Source organism: Dromiciops gliroides, chromosome 3 (genome assembly GCF_019393635.1).
Source record: "Dromiciops gliroides isolate mDroGli1 chromosome 3, mDroGli1.pri, whole genome shotgun sequence".
Lineage (NCBI taxonomy): Eukaryota > Metazoa > Chordata > Mammalia > Microbiotheria > Microbiotheriidae > Dromiciops > Dromiciops gliroides.
The window spans coordinates 360,407,281-360,430,622 of record NC_057863.1 but is presented as its reverse complement, the minus strand read 5'-3'; the positions used below and the strand labels follow the sequence as shown (position 1 = coordinate 360,430,622).

The window sequence follows — 23,342 nt, the reverse complement described above, 5'->3', positions numbered from 1 at the left end:
TGAAATTTTTGTATGAGATACTAAAAGGGCCAGTATCCCTCCCTTCAAAACAATTCTTTAGTATTTCAGTGAGTCTGTGACATCATGGATGTGGATACACTCTCCTATGGCATAGATGGAGAACCTGTATCTAGGTCTTTAATTCACATATTTATTTAAATGTACTATGTTAAGCAACAAAGTCAAAAACAGTTTCTGTCCTCAAGGAGCTTATTGTACTAATGAAGAATGCAGGGAGCCTGAGAATAAACAAACACAAGATAATTTGAGAAGAGAGATCACTAAGGGTTAAGGGGGGCGAGGAAAGGCTTCATGTGGGAGGTGGCATCTGAGCTCAGTCTTAAAGGACAATAAGGATCAGGTGAGCCAGAGATGAGAAGAAAATACTTCTAGCCCATGGATAATAGAGATGACAACATCAAAGCCAAATTCAGGGAACTGTACATAGGCCAATATGGCTGCAATATATAGTAGGTGAAGAACAATGTGGAAAAAAACCCCCTAAAAATGTAGGCTAGAGTCATGTGATACAGGACTTCAAGTATGAAAATGAGATGTTGATATTTTATGCTAGAGGCAATAAGTAACCATGAAAACATTTGCAGGTGTAGAGTGAATACTTACTACCTTAGCAAGAGCTTCTGGTGCTTTAGAAAGATTATTTTGGGGGCAGCTAGGTGGCACAGTGGATAGAGCACTGGCCCTGGATTCAGGAGGACCTGAGTTCAAATTCGGCCTCAGACCCTTGACACTTACTAGCTGTGTGACTCTGGGCGAGTCACTTGACCCCAATTGCCTCAGGAAAAAAAAAAGAAAAAAAAAGATTATTTTCATCATTATATGGGAAAAGTTGGAGAAGAGAGAAATCAGAAGCTCAAAAACCAATAAGCAGGAAATGACAATATTCTGTCAAGTGGTGATGGTGGTGAGGGACTGAACTAGAAAGGTGGGCCATATGTGTATGGAAAGAAAGGGATGGACAGGAAAGAAACTGTGGACCATAAGACCTGGCAAATGGACATAGACAGTGAAGGAGAGAGAAGAATTCAGGATTACTTTGAGGCTGGGAGCTTAAGTGATAGAGCATGATGATTGATTCTTTCAACAGATGTCATTCTATGTATTTCTTTTCCAAGTCATCTCTCCCATAAATCCTCCACAAGAAGTGGACCCAACATGCTGGGAGATTTTCTCTAGGTCTTTTGGTATGTAGACACATCTATAATAGGGCTTCTTAAGTTTTTCCACTTGGGACCTCTCTATACCTGAGAAATTTTTATGTGAATCCAAGTATATAGGTATATAAAATAGGAATACAAAGCTTTAAAAAAAATTTTTTTAGGGCAATGAGGGTTAAGTGACTTGCCCAGGGTCACACACCTAGTAAGTGTCAAGTGTCTGAGACTGGATTTGAACGCAGGTCCTCCTGAATCCAGGGCCCGTACTTTATCCACTGCGCCACCTATCTGCCCCCGAATACATAACCTTTTACTCTTGCCAAGTTTTTCAAAACTCCCACTTTCAATTACAAGATCCCATGTAGGGCTGTGACCCACAGTTTAAGAAGCTAGGCCCTAGAGTACTTGACCTGTCCTTTAGTTATCTCTCACTGAGACTACCACCACCTCTCTTTTCCAAGATGTGTCTCTTAAATGACTGCTTTTATGTTGCTTTTTATTGCCAAGTCCATTAAAAAAAACCCCATTAAATGGAAGGTCTGTTTCAAACACATATGAAGTGATTTCACAGCCCATTGTTCATTAATTAAATACCTCTCAGCTGATTCCTCTTAGCAACATTAACAACCCACTTTAGAGAGTGACCTCTTTCAATAGTTGCTTTAGGTGCATAGTTGGTTTTTTTTAAGGGTCACCGTTGTTTGCATAGAATAGGATATTTTGAACCGACTTTTCTAACTGAAGTTTAAACTGGTTTCATTACTTCATCTTTCATGACATGAGTCCGAGTGAGTACTGACCTCTGTGGGTAGGAGGAGAGTTCATGAGCTATGTTATGAATTTATTCACTGATCTGAACAAAGGGGTACTGGAATATTTTATTTTGGAGGGAGGGGGTTAGATTAGGTTCACCATGAGATCTTAGTTTTATTATTCTTCAGTTTGATAAAATTTATTGCCCATACTACACAATTAGTACCTTTATAATCCCCAATTCCCTAATCATTATGACTCAAGTTACAGCTTTTGTCACTATCATCACATTAGTATACATGGCCTTCACAAAGTCCTTGCAGACTTTAGTAGTAGAGTGATTGAAGCAGTGTGTGAATGACAATTTAAAACAAATGTATTGATGGTTAGAGAGTTCATTACATGGCTGTAAACAATGTATTCTTACTGTAGTAAAAATTCTCACAGCAGTGAGAAGAAAATTTGCCAGGAAAATGATAGATTTTCTTTCATTCTCCAAGCCATAGTTTTTAAAGTTGAAAATATTTAAAATTTTAAAGCACACTTGGACTTCATGAAGACTGTGTATGAAACTGACTCATTTCACTTCATGCATTCATGGAGTAGTGTTTCACATGTTTCTGTTGTATCTCGGCAAACTGATTGTAAGCTCCTTGGGGGTAGGACTAACTCATATTTCTTCTGTGTTTCTCCTAGTGCCTGACACTCATAGCTTTATAAAATCCTATATTCCCCTACCCCAATATGCCTTCTTTGGATTTCAGTCCCCTTAGAACCTTTGCTCTCAAAGGTTGTGTTGGAACTGGTTAGCTGAGTTTGATGCTGACATCCTCCTATCCTTTAACTTATTTAATTGAAGAATTGAACAACATTTTGATTTGGAGGCACATGTGAGAGCCAGCATAGATTAGAGAGGATAACTTGGTTTCCAATCCTGCCTCATACCTAAAGGACCCTGGGCAAATCACCTAATCCCTCAGTACTGTAGGCAACTTTTAGACTATAAATTTCTTCTTTTTTTATGAGGCAATTGGGGTTAAGTGACTTGCCCAGGGTCACACAGCTAGTAAGTGTTAAGTGTCTGTGGCCGGATTTGAACTCAAGTCCTTCCGACTCCAGGGCCGGTGCTTTATCCACTGTGCCACCTAGCTGCCCTGACTGTTTCTTTTAAGTAAGACTTTGATGAGGGGATATCATCTTCTGAGATAAAATGGGATGGTTGTAGTGTAGTAACTGGGGCAGAGCCACTGGAGCCTTGTTGCAGAGCTTAGAACACTTGCTCTTTTGACACTCCCGCTGACTTATACTCCATAGGGACTGCTGACCTACAAACTGAGCATCAGTGACACAAACTTGTCCTCTTTCCACCCCAATCTCCCCCACTCCTGGTCCTGTTGTTATGGTTGCCTCTATCCTTAGGTCCCCTTCCCCTCCCAGTCACTTTTGTTGCATGGCTGAGTATTGCTGGGATAAGTCAGCTGCAGGGAGATTTTCTTTCCATTGCACTGTTGATGCTAAACTTTCACCCCTGACTGGTCTTTGTGCCACTGTCAAATTCTGGTCAAGTGAAAGGATTCCTAATTAGGGTTCTGGTTGAGCCTGTGGGGATGGCACTGTGTCCTGGTTTCTACATCAGGCTTATGCAGAAGAAAGTTGACATCATGTTGGGTTAGTATCATTAAGATGATTTTCTTGACTTTGTTTTTCAAATTATTACCTTTGGTTTTTTTAACCTTCATATATTTCTTTTTTTTAAGTAATAAACATTTTTATTTATAGTTTTCCCTCCCTGAGGCAGTAAGAAATCAGATATGGGTTATACATGTACAATTTTTAAAAACATTACCATATTAGTCATTTTGTACAAGAAAACTTGAATAAAAAAGTGAAAGTGAAAAATAGCATGCTTCAGTCTGTGTTCTGTCAATATCAGATCTTTCTTTGGAGTTGGATAGTATGTTTCACCAATAGTCCTTTGGGATTGTCTTGGATCATTGTATTATTGAGAATAGTTAAGTTGTTCACAGTTCTTCATCAAACAATACTCCTGTCTCTGTGCACACTTTTCTCTTGGTTCTGTTCACTTCACTATACATCAGTTCATATATAACCTTTGTATATTTCATGAAGTCATAAGTTGAAGATGCACATGGGTTGGTTGATTTTACTTAGCTGTTTCTCTTAGTTAAAAGGGAGGGAAGGTTCCATTGGGAGAATAGCTATATTTGGAAATATTGCTTATATTATAAAAAAATATCCAGAGTGAAGGGCTTCTTGGGCTATGGATGCTAAGTGGTTAAAGTATGGGAGATAGTCAAATGTTTGGAGTTTCTGTAGTTCTGTAGTCCAGGAGTTAAATCATAGAATCACAGAGCTGAAAACGACCTTAGGAACCATCCCCTATAGCTCCCTTGTTCCAGAGATGAGAGAGAGGCCAAGTGACCTGCCCAGGGCCACACACCTATTCATCAAGATTTACCTCTTCCATTAAGCCTTCCTAGACTACTCCAACCTTACATGAGCTCTTTCCCCTCTTATACCCAAATAGCACTTACAGCCCAACGTACTCCACAATTTAGCACCTTGTTTCATTATTTCTTGTGTTGGGCTTGTCTCCCAAAATTGACTACAAACTTTCATGGGGTGGGGCATGTCTTAGATTCCTGTACTCTTTTCTTCCCCCCAACTTCATCTCCCTATCCTCAACCTTCCAAAAGTATGATGTTAATCCTATAGAAGGGGCTCAATTACTCAAAGATTGATTGGGCACTTGTATTATAATATGCATTTCCTCATTTTGATATAGAAATGCATGTAGAAGAACCAAGTAACTGATGGAGCTGTAATCTTAAGCACAAATCTTTGGAAAGTAGATCAAAGGACTATTAAGCACATCTTTCCAGCTCAAATGACTTATCTGGGCAGCTATTAGTATGGTAGCTTCATAGCTTCTGGCAGATCTGGGACTGGATTCTTATTGGACCGGAAGAGAGAAATTTTTCCCTACAGAGAGATTTCTTCTCATAACACTGATATTAAATATAATGAGTCCAGGAGTAGCTTCAGGATGAGTTCCAGGTCACCCATGCAGTGTGAGGGACTGGGTAGGCCCCCACTATAATAGAGATAAAAAGTGCTCAATGCTTTGCAAACCTGAAAGTGGTATAGAAATGGTAACTATTATTATAAATGCTGATATTAGTAAGAGACAGCTAGATGGTTCAATGGATAGAGCTCTGGGCCTGGAGTCAGGGAGACCTGAGTTCAAATTGGCTTTAGATACTTATAAGCCATGTGACCCTGGGCAAGTCATGTAACCTCTGTTTGCCTTAATCCACTGGAGAAGTAAAGAGCAAACCATTCCACTCTCTTTGCCAAGAGAACCCCAAGCAGGGTCATGAAGAGTTGGACACCACTGAACAACAATTATAGTAATGATAATAACATTTCCCTTTTAGATGACACTGGAGTGTCTCCCATCCATGAGTCATTCATTTGTGCTAAGTCTTGCCCTTTCTGGTTACAAGTTATAGCATCATATAATAAGATAATTGAAAGGAACCTAAGTGATCATTTAGTCTGATCCCCTCATTTTAAAGATGAGATGGATCCTCTCAGATCCAAAGAAGTGATCTTACTTGCCCAAGATCACACATGTAGTTGTTAGCAGAGCTGAGACTCAAACTCAGGCCTCCATAATTTGGAATCAGTGTTCTTTTTACTATCTCATACTGTTCTGTTTATTTTCCTTAACTCTTGGCAGTAGTGAGAATAATGTAGGACGTTGTGGTGCAGGGCCAGTGAAAGATCCCAAGGCACAGAAAATAGCGGAATAGAACATTGCTGAACCAACAGAAGAAGAAGAAGGATGTCCTTCTAAATTTCAGAACCCTGGGAGAAGCTGTGATTGCCTCAACCTCGTTCTGATTCAGTGGCCACTTGTTACCTGGGTAACCTTGGGCAAATCTCATCTTTTAGGACCTCAGATTCTTTATCTATACAATGAGAATAATAATACTTGCACTACTTAGTGGTGTTGTGAGGAAAACACTTTGTAAACTTTAAAGCATTCTTTCACATTATGTATGTGAAAATTGTTGGCATTATTTGTGACCTAGCCTCTGATGAGCAGCCTAAGGATTGTTTTCTTTAAATACTAAATATGTGGGACTCACACTGGAAAAAGGCCCTAGGCTTTAAGCCCAAATAATTTTTTATTGACTCACAATAGAAGATTCTTTGCATTTACTCATTTCTGGATGTTTTAGATTCATCTCCATTAATTCTACAGTCTCTCTTGAGATATTCCAGATAAAATCATATCTTAACTTAGGTTTATAATTCTTTTTTTTGGTGAGGCAATTGGGGTTAAAAGACTTGCCCAAGGTCACACAGCTAGTAAGTGTTAAGTGTCTGAGGCCGGATTTGAACTCAGATCCTCCTGACTCCAGGGCCAGTGCTCCATCCACTGTGCCACCTAGCTGTCCCAGGTTTATAATTCTAGAGGAGAGAGGGAGCTTCATGTAGTAGGTAGAATGCTGGACTTTGAATCAGGAAGACCTTGGTTAAAATCTTATCTCTGACACTTTTAGCTGTGTGGTCCTACACAGGGCAGTTAGCCTCTATATCTCTAAGAAAGCTCTCTAGGACTTATTGCTCTGTGTTGGTGGAAGGAGTATACCACACCTAGGGAGTTCCCCAGCTGGCAAAATTTGTATTCCCGTAAGAACAGTGCACTTTCCCCTTAATGCCAGTGTCTGTCTGCTGTCCTTTAGATCAGTGATATCAAATAAAAATAGAAATGGCGGGGGGGGGGGGGGGGAGGAAGCTAAGTGGTGCAGTGGTTAAAGCACCGGCCCTAGATTCAGGAGGACCTGAGTTCAAATGTGACCTCATACAGTTGACACTTACTAGCTGTGTGACCCTGGGCAAGTCACTTAACCCTCGTTGCCCTGCAAAAAAAAAAAATAGAAATGGGGGTCACTAATCCATAAATGAGGATCCTTTAAAATTATTGACATGATTTAAAAATGTGATATTGTCAATATTTGATTTATTAAGTATTTCCCAATGACATTTCAATCTGGTTCATTCAGGACTCTGGAGTGTGGGAATGCATATGGCCAGGCAGGGGACTTGACATCCCTGCTTTAGACTTATCCACTTTCAAAAGCAAACAGGTTTCTCTCCTTGGCTTTGTCATTTATATCAACAACACTGTAGTTTTCAGAATCATCTTGGACTCTTCCCTCTTTCCTTCTGTTTAATATCTAGTAATTCCCCAAGATCGTAAGTGTTTCAAATCTCTCATTTAGTTCCTTCCCAGTCCTGCTGCCTCCACACTAGATTATACCCTGATGATCTCATACTTACACTACTATAAGAGCATCTTAACTCATCTACCTTACTCTAGTCCAGAGGTTTTTAACCTTTCTTGTGTCGTAGACTCCTTTGGCGGTCTGGTGAAGCCTCATACTACTGTGGTTTATTGCTTATATTTATAATAAGAAGTGCTTAATTACGGTTAGGGATTAGTACAAATATAGATGTATTTTTTCTTTCTTATACAAGTTCATGGTCGCTTTGGAATCTATCCATGGACACCCCAGGGGATCTGTGGATCCCTGGTTAGGAAATTACTCTAGTTTCTTCTCACTCAAGCCATGCCATACCTTCTACCAGAGTAATCTTACTAAAGCAAGGAAGAAAATGATGCCAATTTCCTTATCAGAAATCTTTATTGGCTTTCTGCTGCCTATAGGTGAAAATTGAAATCCTTTTGCCCATCATTGAAGACCATTTGCAAGGTAGCTTTCCAGGCTTCTCTCTCATGACTCCCCTTTAAGAACATTCCACTCCAGCCAAGTCACTTTAGTCATTGTTAGTATAAGCTTTTTCCATTGCCCTTTCCCCATTGGAAATTGTATTTCTCCCCCTTCTAGCAAATTCTCTCCATGTTACTTATTCAGCTTAAATGACATCTCTTTGGGGGAAAGCTTTTCTGACCACCCTAGTCAGAAGTGGCCTCTCCTTTAATGACTCTAAACATTATTGTCTTTGCCACTAACTGGGCACTTAGCAGATACCAGTCCCAATACATGTGATATTTTGTTTAGTTTTGGGCTTTAGGTCTTGAAGATCTTTTGTTATTAATTTTTCACTTGAAGAAAGGAGAAAGACATTAGTTTTAAGTATTTCCAACTCTGTAAAATCCATTGTTGTAAAGCATTATGTATATCTAGCCTTGATACACTGTCATTTGAAATCAGATTTGAACTCAGGTCCTCCCAACTTCAGGGCCAGTGCTCAATCCACTGCTCCACCTAGCTGTCCCTCATGTTTTGTGGATGAGGTTCAGTTCTGGGAAAGCTTGAGTTCTATCTCTGGGGATAATTTACTTATGGCTGAAGTCTAGGGCTTCATTCCTCCAAAAAAAGAAAAGAATGAAGGAAGAAAGGGAGGAAGAGAGAAAGAGAGAAGGAAGGGGATGAGGAATGAGACATATTCATTGTTCACTATGAATTAAGTAAGGGACATCCAGGCAGCTAGTTGGTGCAATGAATAGAGCACTGGCTCTGGAGTTAGGAAGATCTGAATTCGAATGTGGTTTCAGTCACTTGACACTTACTTGCTGTGCGACCCTGGGCAAGTCACTTAACCCTGATTGCCTTAAAAACCATCTGGGGCCATCTCTGGTCATCCTGATGTATACTTGCCACTGGACCCAGATGGTTCTGGAGGAGAGAGTGAGGCTCGTGACTTTGCACTGCCCTCCCTCACTTAAATCCAATTTACTGCAAGTCATGACATCATCTCCTGATGTCATGGTCCTCTTTGAGAATGAAGGACAAAGAACAACAAGAAGAAATATGGGACAAGTAGTTTATTCCTATACAGAAAGAAATGATAAATATATAAAGAATGATACCACAGAACATTTTTTTTTTGTTTTTGTTTTTGTTTTTTTTTGTTTTTAGTGAGGCAATTGGGGTTAAGTGACTTGCCCAGGGTCACACAGCTAGTAAGTGTGTGTTAAGTGTCTGAGGCCGGATTTGAACTCAGGTACTCCTGAATCCAGGGCCGGTGCTCTATCCACTGCGCCACCTAGCTGCCCCTACCACAGAACATTTTAAACAAGCTTCAGTACCTCAACTTAGAACTACTGTTATAGTATGTTAGGAGGTTAGAATTAAAATCTCATCAGGACATTTTACATTTTACCTTGGCTTGGCCTTGCCTTGCCTGATCATCTCCAGGGATAGATAAGCTGAGCCAGTTCTCTTCCCAGTGCCTGGCCTCTTTGATATAGAACTTCCCTCTCTACCATCAGCTATTGTGATTTTAGGCACACCAAATCTTTCGCATTTTCAGACTTCCTGGCACTTTTATACTGTTTGGAACTCACAGGGTCTCTGCTTATCCCAGGCATACCCACCATGGAATACTCTTTCACCTGAGATCAGGACAAACATATAAGGTATTGAAGTGGTCATGTACTTGTGGATTCATAGAGGCCAAGTGGGGAAACAGGGGACTTGCCCTTTCCCTCATGTGACTCTTGAGATACAGGTTGCACCACTTCCTATACTTTACAGCTGAGGAAAAACAAAATGCAGATGTTCTAATACTTCTTTTTGTATATCCAATGTCTTATCAGCTCTTGTATTTCAGGCAAATAGGGGACTGTGTTGACTTCCATTGTGAGTCCCTCCATGCTTGGAAGGAAGCAGGACTCCAAAGTTGGTCAACTGGAACTACGAAGGATATATTTGAACATGCTCCATCCATGCCCCTTCTTTATATATGGTCAAAGTGTTGGAGCAGGAGATAGAAATCTAGGTTCTAGTCCCAAATCTCTCACTGGCTGTGTGATCCTATTCAAGTCACTTAATCTCTTTGGGCCCATGTTTCCTAAACTGTTACGGAGGAGGTTGAACTAGAAGATCTCTAAGGTCTCTTCTAGTCCTAGCATTCTATAATTCTAAGCTAAGTGCTAAAAGCTCCTTTGAGTCATCTCCGAACTAATCACAGAATTAATTTGGCCATTAAACGATGCATGTGCTGAGGATCCACAGGCTGAGGTCAGTTAGGGCTTCAGCACTCTCTGTTATGCATCAGAATTATAGCCTGTCAACTGAGAGACTCTTATTTCCCCAACCAATTAGAGGATACTAGTAATTATGTTTAATTACGGACTGAACCACTTCCTTCTTGTCTTAGCCTACTGTGTTAATTGTGCCCAAGCACCAAGGACCCTTATTTTAAGATTTGCTGGATTTTAAATTCTGGGTAGCTTGAGACGCATTGATTACTGGGCATCTGGGATGTCTTTGAGCATTTGTTGCCAACCTCTAGCCCTAAGGGCTTGCTTTTGCCTTTATTAGTAACTTACCCATGAAATTCAAGTATTCATAACATCATAGCTTTAGAGCTGAAAGGGACATTGGATGATGTAATCCAGCCCTTTGGTATATCCATTATTAAGCATTTATCAAGTACCAATCATTGTGCTAAACATTTGGAATACAAAAGAAAAATTTCTATTTTTTTCACTTAAAAAGCTTCCATTTTGGGGCCAGCTAGGTGGTGCAGTGGATAGAGCACTGGTCCTGGATTCAGGAGTTCCTGAGTTCAAATCTGGCCTCAGACACTTGACACTTACTGGCTGTGTGACCTTGGGCAAGTCACTTAACCCCCATTGCCCCACAAAAAAAACCAACCAAACAAACAAAAAAACCCCAAAAGCTTCTATTTTAATGTTGTCACATGCACATAAATGGGTATATATTTAGGCTTCTTCACTCATTTTTCAGTTATGTCCAACTCTTCTTGACCCCATTTGGGGTTTTCTTGGCAAAGATCCTGGAGTGGTTTGCCACTTCCTTCTCTAGTTCATTTTACAGATGAGGAAACTGAGGCTCAGGGTCATGCAGCTAGTAAGTGTCTGAGGCCAGATTTAAATTCAGGAAGGTGAGTCTTCCTGATTCCAGGCTTGGCACTTTATCTACTGAGCTGTAAGTGATAGAGCCCAATTTCAAATTCTGGTTTGGATCTGAAGCTAATATTCTTTCTTAATGAACCATATTGCCCATCAATATCATTTTTAGGTATGCTAGCTTAGAACCATTTCTTTCTTAGGTAGCAATATGATGTTTATCAGGGTTAAATGATTTTTATAATTTTTTTCTTGTTTTACTTTCTACAGTGGGAAGTGAAGAAAGTGTGGGGACCAATTTTTAATTGGGGCGTGTTAACTAAGTGGCTAGCCACAATATCAGGGCAAGGAAGGATCCTGGCAGTCTCCCTCAAAACAGAAGAGGATTTATTTTAACAAGAACGAACTTAAAAAAAAAAAACAACAACAAACAAACACAAACACGATCAGTAGGATCAAGGGAAAGGAAATAAAATGGGGAAAGGGAAATTATACAACCTCAAAAGATACCACCGCCCAGGAATCAGTTGAGAATATGCAGCAAAACTCCTGTCATTCCAGCAATCAGCTAGAATGACCAATTCTCCTCCCCCAATCCCAGAAACACCCCACACAGCCCCAGCCAATGGGATGGCCACTCTGACAGTCACATGACTGCCCTCACTAGGCTTCCAATCATTATAATTTTGCCAGGCCCATGTAGGCGGCGAGTGGTGATGATGTGAGGCGCCAGCGCCATGGCAACGGCTACAACCAGTGGGTGGAGCACCCTGCGGTTTGCAGAGCCCTAGGCCAGTGCGCACTCAGGCATAAAAACCTCAAATAACAATTAATTCTTTACCAAAGGAAAGATGCATTTATTAAACATCCACTATGTGCCAGGCGCTGTGCTAAGTGTTTTACAAATATTATCTCATTTGAATCTCACAACACCCTTGGGAGCTTGGTGCTGTTGTTAGCCTATCTTACAGTTAAGGAAACTGAGAGAGATAGCACTTAAGTGACTTGCCCCAGGTTCACACAGGAAATATCTGAGGCTGGACTTGAACTCAGGTCTTCCTGATTCCAGGTCCAGTACTGTGTCTACTATGAGAAAGAAATAGAAGTTTTTCCCTTCAACCTTGAGTTTGGTGGACCACTCCCACCACTCCCCTTCTCCTCTCTTATTTCTTATAATGTGAAGATGGTGGGTGAAGCAAGAGGAAATATTCCTCTATAGACTCCAAACCTTGTGGATCATGGAGGTGATGTATGGTCATGATTTTTAGGAACTAAAAACCATATCTCTTGTATTCTGCTTTAATTCCCTATTTAAAATTTCTGTGTGTGCCTCAAGGATGAGAATTATATGGAGAAAGGGAAGGGAAATGATTCCTGTATCAATTATTTTTTCCTTGAATAAGCCTTGTTTTAGGGAAATCTGGATTTATAAAACTGATAAATTAGGGGGTGACTGCTTTGAAAAAGGATCCCATGTTTTAGAATAGGATTTACCATAGGAGTCATTTCAAAATAGCTAGTTCTATCAGTGTACATGAAATGACCTGATTTGCAATAATTTGCAAATTTGCACACAAACTCTCAAGGGCACATCTTTTTCCTCCAGTGAGCTATACTTCTCATGGTACGAAGAGGGGTGGGCGGGTCACTATTTTTCCTCATTTGATCTAACAGATATATTCTTTCGAGAGCATTTCTACTACTTGGTCTCTGCCCAGATACTCCTACTCTTTTGTGGACCTGCCAGAAAGATAAAGGGTAGCAGTTGCCACCTAGCCACAACATAGTGATGGTAATTAATGTCCTATCCTTCACATATAAAAAAAAGATGCCAATCACTCAGGACCATCAGTATGCATTTCTGAAGTATACTTAGTTAAATTAAGGGTGCAGTATGTGTGGTTGTAGAACAGAGAAAAGCTAAGCAGCCCATGTGTTTATTTTTTAGCTCATTAATACTAGTTTTATGCCAGCTGAATTAATGAAACCAAGCAAGTTCATTTTGAAGATTCAAAGATTGTTAGAACTAGGAGGGACCTCAGGCATCATCAAGTGCTACCATGATATTGTACAAATGAGATAATATGTGTAAATCACTTCGTGAACCGCAAAGCATTATAAAAATCATTTTAAATTATCATTTGTATTGTTACAGAGGAAGAAACAGGCTCTGAGACAATTGGGAAACTTCTTGAAAAAATATGTGTTCCATTTCTTTTTTCTCTCCTTATGGGTAACATTGGCTACCAGTGGGAATAGATAATATGGCCTGAAAAATTCCCTGAAGCAGATTCTTTCTCCAACACCAGCTTACTACACTTTGAGCTTTCATTTACCTGGTGTTTTTCCTTTAGAGACAGTTCAAGAACTGTCTTCATGCATTTTTCTTGGCTTCCTAAAAAGAAGCAGACTAAGTATGAGAGGATAATGGTTGTGGGGGTGGTTTATGAAATGGATTACATAGTCTTTTAGTTCCTTCTTACTCTCTAGAAAGTTTGTCAGTCAAACTTTTTCCCACTAGTATTAATTGAGAAGATGACTTACTCCCTACTGCTTCAATCTATTCTTTTCCACTTACCTCCATGGTGCACTGGAAGACTAATTTTAGAATTTCAGTATTGAAAAGGACCTTACTGAATCAAATATATAAGAATATGTCATTCCCCAAATGAGAAATGGTCGAAGGATATGAACAGGCAATTCTCAGATGAAGAAATTAAAGCTATCTACAGCCATATGGAAAAAATGTTCTCAATCACTACTGATTAGAGAAACACAAATTAAGACTACTTCGAGCTACCACCTCACACCTATCAGATTGGCTAATATTTCAAAAAAGAAAATTATAAATATTGGAGATATTGGATAATTGGAACACTAATGCATTGTTGGTGGAGTTGTGAACTGATCCAACCATTCTGGAGAGCAATTTGGAACCATTCCCAAAAGGCTATAAAACTGTGCATACCCTTTGACTCAGCAATACCACTACTAAGTCTATATCCCAAAGAGATCATAAAACAGGGAAAAGGACCCACATGTACAAAAATATTTATAGCTACTCTTTTTGTGGTGGCAAAGAATTGGAAATTGAGGGGATGCCTATCAATCAGGGAATGGCTAAAGAAGTTGTGGTATATGAATATAATGGAGTACTATTGTGATGTAAAAATGATGAGCAGGCAGATTTCAGATGCTGAATTAAATGAGCAGAACCAAGAGAATATTGTACATAGTATAAATAACATTTTTTGTTTGTTTGTTTGGTGGGGCAATGAGAGTTAAGTGACTTACCCAGGGTCATACAACCAGTAAGTGTCAAGTGTCTGGGGCCAGATTTGAACTCAGGTCCTCCTGAATCCAGGGCTGGTACTTTATCCACTGTGCCACCTAGCTGCCCCTGTATCAATAACATTGTGTGATGATCAACTGTGATAGACTTAGCTCTTCTCAACAATACAATGATCCAAGACAATGCCAAAAGATTCATGATGGAAAATGCTCTCTACATCCAGAAAAAGAACTATAGAGTCTGAATGCAGATTGAAGCATATTATTTTCACTTTTGTTGTTTCTTCTTTCTTGTGTTTTTTCCTTTGTTCTGATTCTTCTCTTACAACATAACTAATGTGGAAATATGTGTAACATGATTGTATTATATAACCTATATTAGATTGCTTGCTGGCTTCAGCAGGGGAGAGGGAAGGGAGAGATGGGAGAAAAATCTGGAACTCAAAATATTACAAAAATGAATGTTGAAAACTATCTTTACATGTAACTGGAAAAAATAAAATACTAAAAAAAGGAAAGAAAAGGACCTCAAAGGCCATCCTAGTCCAACCTATTCTTTTCTTTTCTTTTCTTTTCTTTTCTTTTCTTTTCTTTTCTTTTCTTTTCTTTTCTTTTCTTTTCTTTTCTTTTCTTTTCTTTTCTTTTCTTTTTGGTGGGGCAATGAAGGTTAAGTGACTTGCCCAAGGTCACACAGCTAGTAAGTGTCATATGTGTCTGAGGCCAGATTTGAACTCAGGTACTCCTGAAGCCAGGGCCAGTGCTTTATCCACTGAGCCACCTAGCTGCCCCAAGTCCAACCTATTCTTGACCAAGGATCCCCCCTACAGCATTCCATCCCAGTTTATAGTCAGGTTTTGCTTGAAGGCATGGTAAGGGAAAACCCAAGGCAACTAATTCTACTTCTGAATAATCTGAATTGATAGGAAGTTTCCCCTTAATTTTAGTCACAACTAGGCGACAGCTAGGTGTCATAGTGGATAAAGCACAAGCCCTGGATTCAAGAGGACCTGATTTCAAATCTAGCCTCAGATACTTGACACTTACTAGCTGTGTGACCCTGGGCAAGTCACTTAACTCTCCTTGCCCCACAAAAAGAAAGAAAGAAAGAAAGAAAAGAAAGAAAAAGAGTAAACTAACTTTCAGTCACAATCTACCTCTTGGCAACTTCTATCCATTACCCTTAGTTCTTCCCTTTGGTACAAAGCGGAACAAGGCTGATTGATTCCTTTTGCCCATATGCTTGAGGGCAGCCATTGTGCTATACCAAATCTTCTTTTCTCCAAAGCATCTGCATTTCCTTCAAACTATCCTCATACAGTATAGTATGGTATGTTATGTTATGGTATGTTATGGTATGTTATGTTATGTTATGGTATGGTATGGTATGGTGTGATGAAATAATGAGATTTAGAAGATACTCAAAGACCCACCTGGAGATTAATCTAGACTGATTGAATCAAGTGAGAGTGATTAACTGCTGATTAGCCTACTTCAAGTTAACTGGATTGTAATCACACCTTGAGAACACCTTCAGAACTAATGGATTTGGATGGTGCCAACCAATCAGCTTGAAGCAGTGTGTAAGGACCGCCTCTATTCCAGACCTATAAAAAGCTTCCACAATCAGTTTGCTGGAGAGAGTTTGTGACTGAAGCAGGCTTGTGGCAGAGGACTTGAGGAAGAACCAGACCAGGCTGGAACTAACTCTAGGTTAAATAGGCTTTTTTCTTAACTTTCTGAACTCCATGGGAATATCTGTATGTTTTAATAAATGTTTAATGCCGAGGACTGGTGCCAAAGCTTCTAATTTAAGGCGACCACAATTTAGATTTTAAACATCGCAGTCTGGTGACCACAAAGGGATTGCTGAACCCCTCAACCTTCTGATCTTCACATTGGGTAAGAAATTTTATGTTTGTAAGTATGTTAATGCTTCATTTTTGTGGACTTTCTGTTTTGATTTATCTTTACCTGCTTTTGCCTTTAACTAATAACTTTATAAAGCATTGGTATTATGAAAGAGAAAATAAAGGGGTTGAAGAAAAACAAGAGAAACTTTATCATCATCATATTTCAAGAATCTGCTTCTATTGCCATGAACTGGGACATATTTTGCTGAAATGCAGAAGTAGATAGCAAGATATTAATGAGATATGGAGATTTTAGATATAGAAATCAAAAATGCTCTAAATTCACTCAGAGAAATAATGTCAGTTCAAATGTTACATAAAGGTTTCCTTTTTATGCCATTGTATCTACATTTTGAAATTAATAGTATGAGTTTGTTTTCATAGAGATTTTCATTCTTTTAAGATTGTGTTTTGTTTTTCCAACTGATTATTTGATCAAATTATATAAAGTATTTTCTTGGTAAATTGATTACTATGACAAGTGAAAATTAATTCTAGATATACTATTTTTGCAAAAAAATATTATTTGGAATCATTGTACATTGTAATTTATATTCTGACTCAAAGCAAATTCACAGTTTTTGTGATCATTTCACATTTTTTGCTATCATTATTATCCTCAAATTTTTAAATCCATATGAGACTTGGATTATGGGAATTTACCATTTAAGACATTCATTGCCTTTACCCATGAGAGGAATACATACAAGAGCAGGCATTGAACTCTCACAGAAGGGGAGACACTTATGAAGTCCAGGTACTGCACAGATGGCTGGAAGTTTTCATCCCACCATCTCATTCTATACCTGGCTTCTATTCCCCTACAATATGACTGATGCCATGGACGTCTCAATCCCATCTATCTGATTAAGCCTGACTCAGTTCCTCCAATATGTTCGGTGGCATGGACATATATCCCATCCACCTATTTTAAGCCTGGCATACTGCATGTGCTGTATATATTGCTCAATGGTAATCCCCATAATTATCTCAGATGTCATGATAAATACAGTGTTGGATTTGGCCTTGGCATCTGTTACCAATTATATTAGATTTTAAAATTTCTCATAATGGCATGAGGATAATTAGGCAGATGATACAAAAGGTGATGAAATGGAGATTTAAAAAAATTCTTGTCTTCTCAATTCATGTTTTTTTAAAGAACTTTCATTGTTTGATTTGATTACTGACAAAGCTATTTTTTTTACTGTTTCATCAAGGAACACCTGTTCCTAGAAGAAACAAAGGGGGGGGGGAATGTGATGAAATAATGAGATTTAGCAGATACTCAAAGACCCACCTGGAGATTAATCTAGACTGATTGAATCAAGTGAGAATGATTAACTGCTGATTAGCCTACTTCATGTTAACTGGATTGTAATCACACCTTGAGAACACCTTCAGAACCAATGATTTGGATGGTGCCAACCAATCAGCTTGAAGCAGTGTGTAAGGACCACCTCTATTCCAGACCTATAAAAAGCTTCCACAATCAGTTTGCTGGAGACAGTTTGTGATTGAAGCAGGCTTGTGGCAGAGGACTTGAGGAAGAACCAGACCAGGCTGGAACTAACTCTAGGTTAAATAGGCTTTTTTCTTAACTTTCTGAACTCCATGGGAATATCCGTATGTTTTAATAAATGTTTAATGCCCAAGGACTGGTGCTAAAGCTTCTAATTTAAGGCGACCACAATTTAGATTTTAAACATCACAATGGTACAGTACTGTCTATATTTCTCCTAAAATATGGTGCCTACAATTGAATAAATTTGAATTGAATTGAACAAAAAGCAGTTCTTCTAAAGGGATTTTTCAAAAACATGAATTTGTTCCAATTTGATTAATACATTAGAGGATTTGATCCTAATCCCATCTTCCCCATAAGTTCTTTGGTTTTTACTGTGAAATTCTGCATAGCTCAGTGTATATATTCCATTATATCAGAAGTGTCTATAGTCCAAATTTGGTATGATTAGGGCAAGAAGACAGCTGGACTATCACTTCTCATTTCTTGGATGCTGTATGTTTTTTGGTGCAGTCTAAGGTTATATATATTATATATATATATTTTTTTTTTGGTTGGCCATGTTGCATTGTTGACTCAAATTGAGTTTATAATTGCTTCAATCCGTCATATCTTTTCATCCACTCTTCTCTAGCCATACCATGCTCTCTTTTATTTGTGATGGTGGCTTTTTAATCCAAGTGTAGGTACCATTTAAGTTGAGAACATGAGGATGTCTTTCATATTCAATCCATCACTCAATATTTCTGAGCTCTCTCTTGATCATAACTCCCATTCAAATGTTAGTCATCTCCCTACCCACCTTTGTACCACTTGTAAATTTGATGAATATGTCACCTGTACCTTTAACCTCAAACCATTGGTTTAAATGTTGAAGATATATATTCCTGGGCCACTCCACTAGAAAGCTCTTTCTAAGCTTCCACCAACCAATTAATGATAGTCTTAAGTCTAATCATTCAGCAAATTCTGAATTGACCTAATTCTACTTTTTCTTTCATCTGCATCTCACCTTCTTATCCACAAGACAAGCATGATTACCAAATGCTTTCCTGATTCATGAGGTTTAATAATTAGCAGGATCATAGATTTAGAAGTGGAAGACACCTCACAGGACAATTAATCAGACCTCATTTTACAGATAGGGAGGCTGAGGCTCAGAGAGATTAAATAGCTTTCCTAAGGTCAAACAGGTAGGAAAGGAGAGGTGAGAGAAAAACTAACCTGCAAGGCAGAGAGTGAACATTTTGTCCTCATTCGACCTTAGTGAATAATTGCCTCAGAGATTGACAGAGAACAGTTAGAGGGTAGATGAATCACTCTGATAGACGATTAGAGAACCCTTTAGAAAGAAAAAAACCTGCATCACCCCTTATGATTGCTCCATTTTCTTAAGGGTAGATTTTTGGAAGTGAAATGTCTATTACTTTTAATCCAGGCCTTCCCATGTAATATGACTGGGCATATTGAGAGCACAAAGCAAAATGTCAAATAAGGATAATAATATTTGAAGATAATAATATATCTTGGGATTTTTTTGTTAAGAAGGAATTTTGTAAATTGTAAATCTAGCTATTACTATCATCAATCATTTTATAATTTTTTTTTTAGTGAGGCAATTGGGGTTAAGTGACTTGCCCAGGGTCACATAGCTAGTAAGTGTTAAGTGTCTGAGGCCGGACTTGAACTCAGGTCCTCCTGACTCCAGGGCCGGTGCTCTATCCACTGTACCACCTAGCTTCCCCATTTTATAAATTTTAATCTTTTCTTTTGAACTTAAAAATTATACTATGAAAAAAAATTATACTATGTCCTGTTTAATTTTGTGTAATATGGAGAAAAGAGCAATTACTAAATTGAGTTCTAATTCCGTTGTTCTTTTTTTCCCCCCCAGAGAGTTTCTCTGTCATTTACTTAGGAAAGCAATGTTATACAGTGAAAAGGGCATTGAGTCTGGCCTTTGAAGACCTGGGTTCAGATCTTACCACTGTTGGTCATAGAGCTCTTGATTTCTTGCCAGAAATTTGTTTCCTTGTCCCCCACCCCCGCCCTCCCTGTAAGTTTTTTTCCCCTTTTAAAAAATATGCCTTTCTAGCTGTTGGAGGTTTATCTTATCCTCTCACTCTCTCACTTGGCCTTCTTCCCAGATCCCAGTTCCTTTTTCTACTAGGTAATACTGGAGCAAAACCAGCACTTAAGGGCCTCTCTTCCATCCAGACTACTGGGTCTGGGTGAATTCAAGGACTGTCATCTACTAAGAGGTGGCGGATTCTGGCTGGATCTCACTGAAGGGGGACTGAGAAGCAATGACAGATGATGCCCCAGCTATGTGGAGCTCAGAGCTAAGGGTCAGCACAGGGAGTGGTCCGCAGAAAGCACTGGGAGAACTAATAGCCATGAGTTGGTGATGCAGCCATCTCTTCTTTTCTTTTTTTTTCTGTAAGAACTAATTTGTAGAAGATTGATGAGATTTCATCTCATTATTGCCATTTTTATTGCCTTATTTAGTGTAGTTCTTGGCTTGAGGTGTTGAGGGGGTGGGTGTTGGGCTAAGATGAAATATCTCTTTATGTCATCTTGCTGGAAGTATTGCAGCTATTAAATAGAGAGAAGAGAGAGGTGAGTCTTTAATATACCCACTGAGTCCTGGTTGGCTTCTGTAGGAGATAATTTTTAAAATTGATTTATTTATTCATCCATCCATCCATCTATCTATCTATCTATCTATCTATCTATCTATCTATCTATCTATCTATCTATCTATCTATCTATCTATTTTTATGGGGCAATGAGAGTTAAGTGACTTGCCCAGGGCCACACAGCTACTAAGTGTCAAGTGTCTGAGGTTGGATTTGAACTCAGCTCCTCCTGAATCCAGGACCAGTGCTTTATCCACTGTGCCACCTAGCTGCCCAGGAGATAGTATTTTTTTTTAAAAAGGGGGGCTGGGGGAGCTATTGTTCTTGAATAATGAGGGTCAGGGAAGTAATTTTTTATGTTAAGGAAAAATGTATTTTCATCTGAATACAGAGAATAAGGCTTCAGACTTTTGTCAGAAAAAAACAGTCTGTCCCTGAAACCCTATTTGAAATTTTCCAGTTTGGTCAGTTCCAAGAGAATGAAAAGAAGAAGAAAGCAGGTTTTTTTTTGGGGGGGGTGGGGTGGATAGTTTTAAGCTCAAAGCAAGCCTTAAATTTAATAAGTATTGCAGTTAAAGCAGTAGTACAATTAATCTGTTATGTAAGAATATTTGAATAATCTCATCATGTACAAAACAAATTGTGACAATGCACGAAAGTTGAATTTTCCTTAATAGGGTATTTGCACAGGAAAGGATGAGATGAACATTTGTTATATTTTTAAAAATCAAATCCTGTCCCCCTGCTTTTTTGGTGTCATTTTCCATGAATTTCCACTAAAATTTATGACTGGACCATAAAAGCTGGAAGTGTCTTAGGCTTGCCTGGACCTAGGAGAAGTCCTGAGAAATCTATCATACCTTCTTTTATTCCATTTGCATAGTCTTCTAGAGCTCAGGGTCACATCTGCTCCACAGTAAGATATTGGAGCAGGAAATTGATAGAAACTGCTTCCTGAGGCAGTGTTAATTAGACACACAGAAAACAAGTGGCCTCCTTTAATATCACAAAGAAAGGAAGAATTTATTTATACTATATCAATGAAAATAGTCACCCCTATTGATATACATGCCAATCTTCAAAGAAACTGTTTTCTCTATAAAGAAATAACGTACAGAAATGCAACTTTCAAATAGTGGAAGATATCTTATATTTCTGGTATAAATTTTGCCTTCTTGAAAGTCAAAAAGTCAGAAAAATATCCAACTGTAAAATCATAGGAAAGAAGGATAAAATCCAGTCCATTGGATTGACTAGGGTCACACAAGCATGACCTCACTTAGGGGATTTGAAAAAATTCTGTCTTTGTCTCTCTCTTTTTGTCCCCATTTCTCTCTCCATATGACTTTTTTTCCTGAATGTCTGTCTCCACAGTAACTAGGCATTCTCCTGGATATAGTTTCTCATTTCAAAAGAGGAGAAATGAGTGCTGATCCTGTTCTGGGACATAAGCTACTTGTGTCTTTAAATCACTTGTACAGTTTGGGGGATGGGAATTGGACTGGGGAAGGAAGGAGAAAGCCCCCGACTGCTTTCTGTATATTTGTAACTCCCTAGCCCACTGCTTCTGAAATTAGAGCACCACTAGTAGTAGTAAAAGGGGTCTGGGGCCTCTGGTTTCCTCATGGTCATGATTAAGAGAATTCTCATGACAGGAAAGGGAGATGTACCTTTCTCCTATCTCTGAGCTACGGGAGGCTGAGGGAACTTTTGACCCAGCCTCTACAATTTAGAGGCACTTGAAGTGGCCCCTATCTTTGAATCATGCCATTTCAGCAGGCTTCAGTAGTGTCTTTGACTGCAGCAGGTCTACTTTCCACTGGGTGTGCTTGGTAACTTATCCTATTATCACTAGGGGAAGGGAAGGGATCAAACATTTATTAAGCATTTGCAATATGTTTGGCTTTGTGTTTAGATACTTTACAAAAATCTCATTTGATCCTCACAACAACCTTGGGAGGTAGATACTATTATTATCCCCATTTTATGGCTGAGGAAACTGAGGGAGACAGAGGTTAAATAACTTGCCCAGGGTCACACAGCTAGGAGGTATCTGAGGTTGGGTTTCATTTCAGGTCTAGGTGGGTATCTGAGGCTGGATCTGAATTCAGGTCTTCCTGACTCCAGTCCTTGTATTATATTTACTATACCATGTAGTTGGAAATCACCCCCCTAAATTCCTTTAGTCAATCTACCTTCCTCTAAACTACCACTTGTATTTCCTTTTAATTTAAAAAATGGCTTGTGGATGCCCCCTTTTTACACTGACACTTATCAATGGCCACATTCCCCAATAAAACCCTCCCCCCCATGTAATAGAGTACAAATGAACAAAACAAAGGAACATGTCTAACAACTTATGCCTCATTCTGCACCAATAGTTCCTCATCTCTCCGGTGGGAGCCCTGCTTCCCTATTAAGCCTCTGACATCACAGTTGTTGCTCTGATAAGAAGTATTAAGTCTTTCAATGCCATTACATATTTCATGGTCACTTCTGTGCTGTAACTTGTGTGGGCAGATTTGGGGCTGGGGCTGTTGGCTTTATTTTAATGTCAGGATGATGATCATCAGAATAAGAAGTTTGAAATGTCCAGCACACCCAATGTCTAGAGCCATATTATTAAACCCTTCTAGACGAGCCCTGGGCTTGGAGTCAGGAAGACTCATCTTCCTGAGTTCAATTCGAGCGAGCCTCACTTACTAGTGGTGTGACCCTGGACAAGTTACTTAACCCTGTCTGCCTCAATGTCCTCATCTGTAAAAATAATCTGGAGAAGGAAATGGCAAACCACGATAGTATCTTTGCCAAGAAAAAACCAAATGGTGTCACAAAGAGTCTGACACAAACCAGTTGAACAACAACAAAAGATAGAAGATATCTTCTTCATCAATACATTTTCTGAAGATCCATTATATGCATCAGAGACTGATAATACAACAAAATAAGACATGACCCTTGACCTTAATGGGCTGAAAACCTAGTCGGGGAGACAGAGTAACTCTATTAAAAGATGTTTAATGTAGCACAAAGTGGTATGTGCTAAGTGCCAAATGTTAGAAAGAAGCACTGATTCTTATTTTGGGGTGATAATGTTTTTGCTAATTCCCT

At 39.0% G+C, this 23,342-nt stretch overlaps 1 protein-coding gene across 1 annotated transcript in view; it reads left to right on the top strand.

Annotated features, from left to right (window-relative positions):
• Positions 1–23,342, top strand: part of KIF5C (kinesin family member 5C) — a 238,666-nt gene that overhangs the window by 53,971 nt on the left and 161,353 nt on the right. The window lies entirely within an intron of this gene.